The sequence below is a fragment of the Pteropus vampyrus genome, unplaced genomic scaffold (genome assembly GCF_000151845.1).
Source record: "Pteropus vampyrus isolate Shadow unplaced genomic scaffold, Pvam_2.0 Scaffold112, whole genome shotgun sequence".
In the NCBI taxonomy this organism is placed as follows: Eukaryota; Metazoa; Chordata; class Mammalia; order Chiroptera; family Pteropodidae; genus Pteropus; species Pteropus vampyrus.
Genome location: NW_011888893.1, coordinates 1,501,681 through 1,509,013, shown reverse-complemented (window position 1 = coordinate 1,509,013; position 7,333 = coordinate 1,501,681). Strand labels below are relative to the sequence as shown.

Genomic DNA, 7,333 nt, shown 5'->3' with positions numbered 1-7,333 from the left:
GACATCACTTACTCTGAGCCTTGCTTTGCTAAACTGTAAAATGAACAAAATAAAATAAAACCTGCTTCACAGAATCACTGAGAAGAGGCGAGGACATGCACCTGATATACAGCAGGTACTCACTAAAAGATAATGTCCTCTGTAACTCAAATGGCAGTTTCTGAATTTCTCCCTTACAAAAGCAAGTGGCATTAGGTTAACTCTTAACTAAAGTATTGAAGATGTATGAACAGGTATTAATTTGATGATATAACTATCTAGGGCATGACAAAATTAAAAGAATATCATTTCTATCTGTTATATCTGAATGGCTAATATTCTCATTAGGCTGTTCTTCTCAAGTACCACCTTCTAACAGACATTCAGTCTCCTGGATTTCATGTTACCACCTGTGAGGTGTCTGCCGGTCAGAGGCTTAGTCTTTGATCTTGACATGGGAAAAAAGAGTCTTTGGAGGATGAAGAAAATGGAAATCAGGATGGTGAGAGGCTCCAGTCAGCCTGTCGGATCCTTGGAGGACAGAACACTTCTAGAAAAATCTAATGGGATATCTTTATGACATTGAATTTCTAGCTTTGCAGAATTAATTTGTGTTCTTTTCTCCCTAGTCGACTGTACTTTTTATTCATTTTTGTTTTCTTTCTATTGTTCGCCCTTAAAATCTTTTCTAATCATAAAACAGAAATGGAGTCTCTTTTCTTCTTCTTCTTCTCTCTCTTTTTTTAAAGAGCTATAAGCCAGGCAAGATCGGTTTCAATGTTTTTACCATCATGTGGTAAACTGATGACTGTCTCATAAAAAGTAAGCTTTCAGGACTCATGAAATTGACCAAGTAAATGAAAGGCTTCTCACTTTGTCAAACTTTTCTACTCTTCCGTATGCTTGTGCATATATATACACGTACCTGGGTGCACGCCCACTGTGGGCTTTCAAGGAAGTCAAAACTGAGAGCCACAGATGGAGACCACTTAGGCTTAGAGACTCAACTATCACCTGGAAAGGTTTGTTTTTTTTTGTTTTTTTTTTGGTTTTTTTTTGTTTTTTAAGTGCCTGATAATGGGCAACAAACAATCTTGGCGACATTGGGGCAGCAAAGAGCTATGGCAAGGTCACATTCCGTAGAACACACTCTCCTTGACGTCCTTGGTCAGGGCACACCTGGCTGCTGTTTACAGCTGGCAAACTTGGGAGGAAATCATTATCTGTGCCCCTAGAGGGGGGTCATCATTTGACATTCCCATCTAAACCTGCCCTCACAGCTTCACTAAGATCTTCACTGCCTACTTTCTGACCTTTCGAAATTCTGGCAAGGTATATTTTGGACCTATTTTTTAAAAAGTTGATTCAGTCCTATAATTTACACCCGTAAGTGTATCTCGCTTAGTTTCCTTTGCCTTCATCCTTCTACTCCCTAATTTTTTCACCCCTGCTGTACTTCTGTACACATAGTACCTATTCTTGGAACGCAAATGGAAATAACAAACCATTTTAAGTCACTATTCGATCTCAAATAATCTCAAATATATTCTTCTCTCTCTGCCATTCTCACCCTTGGAAATACGATACAAAAGTAAACTTCAGGCTGACAGTTAAATCACTCACTGAAGCAAAAAGGAATGGCACGTTAGAGGTGGCAGGGCTCTTCAGAACGGCTCAGTGCGTCTTCATCATTTTGCAATGCGGAGTGTGAGAACAAGCAGGTCAAAGAGATTCACCTACGGCCATGAGGTAGCTAAGTATCAGAGGCAATGTGAGGGCACAGCGGTTCCCCTGAATTAATCTTATTCTGCTTCCGAACTGCTCTCATAAATTTTTATCGTCTCTAATCTGTGATCAGCTGGAACGGACCTTACTTGAAAGAAACACACAATATGTAGTGTACTCCTTACTTATTCAATGTGGAAATGGGGAAGCAATAAGAGATTTTATTAAGAAAGCTGTTCCCTCCCTTGGATCCGGCGACATGTCAAACATGAGAAAATGTCACTGTAACTAGGGTCCCAGAGGGGTCGACCCCGTCTAACTGCATCACAGGCTCACTGCAGAGTTGACGACCTCATTCATAATTTTATCAAGAGATGTTCTATTTCTGTGTTGCCTGGAGCGTTTCCTTCAATTTAATCACTTATGAAATTCCATGGCTTCTGTTAGAATGGATGATAAATTCATTTTATCTTCCGGTAGTTGGGGAACACTCATCTTGTTTAGCTTTTGCTATGAGCATTGTGTGGAGTTGGTCAATGCACGCAGAAACACACACTTGATCTTGAACGTATTCCTAAATATGTGGTTAAATTGCCTTCACAAAATAGCTTTGTTTCTGAGTGGACAATTTAAAAATTAATCAAATAGCCAATTCATTAAATATATTTAAAAGCATTATATCTTTTAAAAGGTATATGCTTCAGGATAAAGTGAAATAAATGTATTGCAGTATAATTATAAAACACAAATTCTTTGAAATCCCTTCTGACTAAGTGACATATATTTTGGTCAGCATAAACAGAAATATAGTGGTCATAAAGAGTCATCACAAAATACTACATACCCCTGACCATTTTTTATTGGTTATTTGCATTTTATATTCAAGTCTCATTCTATTTGCTTCACAGGTTATCAACGCTACTTCATTTCATTAAAACAATAATTTATTTACAACAAAGTACTCTGTAACAGATTTTGGAAGATCATATTCTTTATGCTTTTGGGAAAACTATTTCATTATTTCTTAAAAATAGTTATTACTTAACATTTTCATATCTTTTAGTATTTTACTGCACACAAAGCATTTTTCGGCTAATACTACCTAATTTAATACTGTCCATTCTATATTGAACTGGATGGTGAATTTAGTTGTTCAGATTTTTCCAAAGGCTATATATTTCCATCTTATTCTCTCTCTTTCTCTAATAATGACCTTATCAGTGTTTGTTTGTTTGTTTTGTTTGTTTATTTTTAGCAAGAATTCACCTAGAGATGATGGATGGCTTGGGCTGGTAGATGGGCAGATACGAGAAATCTCCTGAGGCTTTCTCAACTACCTTGTATAACTCCTGCTCAATATAGATTTTTTGGACTTGGGCTTCTTTATTTCCTTAACTCTGCCAGAAACCCCAACATATTGTTTTCTGTTCCCTAATTACTGTTCCCTAATTCTGTTCCTTAATTATTTCGTCTCTTCTCAGGTTCTTTCTAGGTCATTCTAGACAACACTGCCTAAACAAGGACAGGAATACGAACACAACATTTTTCAAAACCTATCGAATTGTATGTTCAAAATACTTAAAGTGATTTAAGACAGGATACAAATATGACTACAAAACAATGTATTCATTTCAGAGACTCACCACGATGGAGCTTCTGCTCTACAGAATATTTCCTTTTCTAGAATTTTTGAAACGATACTAGCCAAGGAGAGTGAAAATGGGCCATCTGTCAGAAATAGGTTTGACATCATTAAACAAAACCCATATAGCTTTAGTTGCTATTGCTGAAATCAATTTTGACTTGATACATGTGTATAAACAGAAGAATAAAGATAAAAATGAGATGTATGATATTCAAACTGATCTCAAACAGGGTTCTTGACAGAAAAAAATAAGTTAGAAAATGTGTGCTTTCTTTTACTCCTTCATTTAATAGGGTTATTATTTGACTTTATCTGCCTAGGTTATAGACTCATTAAAATTTTGTAAAAAGTGCTTAGATTACTCGAGTATTCATTATATCACAAATCTCATTTTGTTTTGTTTTATTTACTCAGTAGTAATAACGGCCTAGTAAATATTAGCAGACTAACCACTGCAAATCAAGCCTCTACAAGATGAGGCAAACGCGAGCTTTCACAACCACGAACAGTAAGTGTTTAGTTTTTAGTAAAAGTTCTTTCTCTCTGAAGGCACGTGGAGATATAACTAGTTCATATACACCTATGTGAAGACAGACGAAGCCATGAATCTTGCATGTGCTTACCTGCTTCAGAGTCTCTTGCCAAGAATTCTACCAAAGAAGGTAGATTCCTGTTTAAGGAGGATGTGAACCGATTTACACGTTGATGTTTAAAATAAACAACTCAAAGGGAAAAGCAAAGAACTGTCATCAAACTTCCGATGCTCTTTAAAAAGGGTGCAATCATTCTCGACGTCTAACATAAATAAAAGTTTGCCAAAGACATTCTTATGAGCAAGACACATGGAAGATGAGCGCGGCATTTGCCAAGGGAAAGTTGGTTGGTCAAGAAATTCTGTTTTTACATGGTGGATGTCACAGAGATTACTTGTTCATTCTCTCTCTCCCTCTCTCTCCCTCTCTTTTCTATGTGTATTTGTCTTAGTAAACATTTCCAATTGACAGTGGGCCACTGAGTTGTACAAAAATGAAAACTTAGCAAGATGCATTTTTCTTCTTTGTTTTGATACTGGTTACTCACATACCAGTCACCACGCTTCTAGGACAGCATGTCTCTTAGGTACAGAAAACCAGAGCAGTTTTCAGAGATCCGTCTCGGAGTCAAGAAAGAAAAAACGATATGCTTTTTTCCCTACTTTTCCAACAGTCACTGCCAATTTTGCATCCTCCCATCCTTAGATTACGGATTCAGAGTTTTGGTGCAGTATCATTTGGTGCACACCTATATAAAATATTCCAGTAGCAGACACATAATAAAAGAAGACAGCCATTTTTCTCTGAAAATTGTGAGAAATTTTGTTTCAGGAAGTAGGCTGAATCTGACTGCACGATTTCTAATAATTCACAGTACAAAGGCTGATATTGTCTGTATTTCCTTTGAACCCACAGGTAAGGATCATTACTTCCATTTCGGTTTCTGCATCCACAGAAGATGCACTTGGCAACTTCGAGTTTCCACGTAGGAGCGAAGCCTGAGAGACAGAGATGCTCTGATGGGCGCCTGGCCTCCCCTCCCGCAGCCCCCTTCAAATTCCTGACGGGAAGGAGTCTTTCACGCACAACCCTCGTCCTAGTCACTACTACTTATCCCTCTGGGTGTTAATCTGTTAGCACTGCAGCTCAGATATGAATTTTAAAATATGCTAATCTGAGCTGAAAAAGCTCCCTGGAGGAAAAATGAAATATATTCAAAGAAAAGAAGCTCACTTTTGGATTTCTTCTTACTTTGAGATAATTTTTTTGTTGTTGAAAAAAAAAAGATACACTTCCCATGAGAATCATTATGTCATTATGTAAGAGAAATTAGCAGAACCCAACCCTCCGAAGCTCACATAAGTGTGGGTTAAAAGGAACTATCACATGATTCCATTCTTTGATGAAATTCCATGTACTCTTATCAGTAGAATGCCACTCATAAGCCTTCTTGTATATATAATCATTGTAGTTGTACATTAAGAATATATTTTTATATAAAGTTTTCATAATTTCCCCTATTTGTATATTTCCTTCTTTGCAGAAATCCACATGCTTGTGTTCATATGCACTCTAGACATAATAAAATTTTAAATAAGATTGAGAGAAATAAAAAGTACATTTGTACATAAATGTCTACAAATGAACATGCCGTATTTTTCCACTGGGAAAATTATTTAGTTGGCTTAGATTTTAGATAGACAAGCTACCACTGCAGAATAGGAAAAATTTCTCTTCTTCACCACTGGTGGGTACTGCATCCCCAAGACAGATATAAAATCTTAACCGCCTTAGTTGAAACACCTTAGCTTAAAGTAAATTCAATCTATGGCTATGACACCCTGAAAAAGCCCTATCCTGGCTGATCTCGGAAGTTAAGCAGGGTCGGGCCTGGTTAGTACTTAGATGGGAGACCATCTAGGAAGACCAGGTGCTGTAAGCATAAAAATTAAAAAAATAAGGAATTGCAAGGTCCTTGCGATCTGTGAAGTCAACCAAGGGTTGCCTAAATAAATAGATAGATAAATAGATAGATGATAGATAGATAGATAGATAGATAGATAGATAGATAGATAGATAGATAGATAGATAGATAAAGCGAATTCAGAGATCCAGTAAAATTACAGAGTGAATTTGGTAATTTACAGAGAATTCCAAAGGCACAAAACTATGCTTACCTAAAGTGATCCATTCTTTATTAAAAGTATTTATATGATATTCCAAGTACAAATGGTCTTTCATCTTAGAATTTTTCTACTGGCTGGTAGAGCATCTTACAGATAGTAGCGGTGCCATAACTATAATTTTAAATTGAATTCTGCACTTAAATGCTTTATTGTTTTCTTTTTATACCTCAAACTTCATTCCACAAACACTTATTGGTCTTGACTCAGAAGTCCCTGCCCCAGTAAGATTTACCCTGGCCACTCTATCTTAACTCTAACCCTTAATATTTGTATCTATTGTCTGTGAATTCTTTCCACTTTAGCCCTTACCACCACCTATATCACACTACATATTTTTCTTATTTATCTTGCTCATTGCCTCTTTCCCTCTTTAAAGTATAAGTTTCATCAGGACAGAAAAGTTTGTTTTATGCATTGCTGTATATTTTCCCTAAAGCTTAAGACAATGTCTGGCATACAAGAGATGTTCGATAAATATTAGTTGAATGAAAAAAAAAAATGATTATTGAAACCTGTAAGGTTGCAGAGTTCCAACATGAGAAAGAAGTAGAAAAATTTTTATTCTACATTGTTTAACACTGACTGTACACAGTAGGATTACAACTGTAAGACCGATAGGAAAAAAGTTCAGTTCTTTTTAGACCAAGTGAAAAACAGAATTCTTTCCCTTTTTTAAGGCCTTGTGTATCTTTCTACTCTAAGCATCTACTTCTTTCCAACACAACGCTTTAATATTATCAAAGAAAGACCCTAAAAGCAATGGTGAGATGCCGAAGGGTTTTGAGCTAAAAATTACTGAAGTGATGACCTTTAGTGTTTGGCAGAAGTAGTTAAAATGCAGATCTGGGGACATGGCCCCAAAACTACTGAGAGATGGATTGGAAGTTAAAAATATTCATATAGGTGTAGCTTCGTCCCCTCCCCTGTGTGGTCCACGGCTGCTCAAAGTTATATCACTGTTTCTTTGTCCTCAATAAGAGCTCGCCAGTGGAAACTTTTCTGTTACTACAACATGCTAAGGGAAAGCCTGCTGTTTTAGGAAGTGTTCATTAGGGAGCAGTGTACGTGGTTTGATTAAAGAAAAATGAAGGTAGGAGGACCAGGTGGGAAGTTTTCATGGTCGTGTAGTCTCGACATAAGAGAAGGTTTGGTTTTACTGTATGTCCCAGACACCCCAGCAGCGAGCGTCCTGACGTAATGGAATTTTACTCTTTTCAAAGGTAACTTATGCTCGTGCTAAATAAATCTGATGCCATGATTTTTAA

The 7,333-nt window shown here is 36.8% G+C and overlaps 1 pseudogene; it reads left to right on the top strand.

Annotated features, from left to right (window-relative positions):
• Positions 1 to 5,705: 5,705 nt before the first annotated feature.
• On the top strand, positions 5,706 to 5,824 carry LOC111743380 (annotated as a pseudogene).
• The last annotated feature ends 1,509 nt before the right edge of the window (positions 5,825 to 7,333 follow it).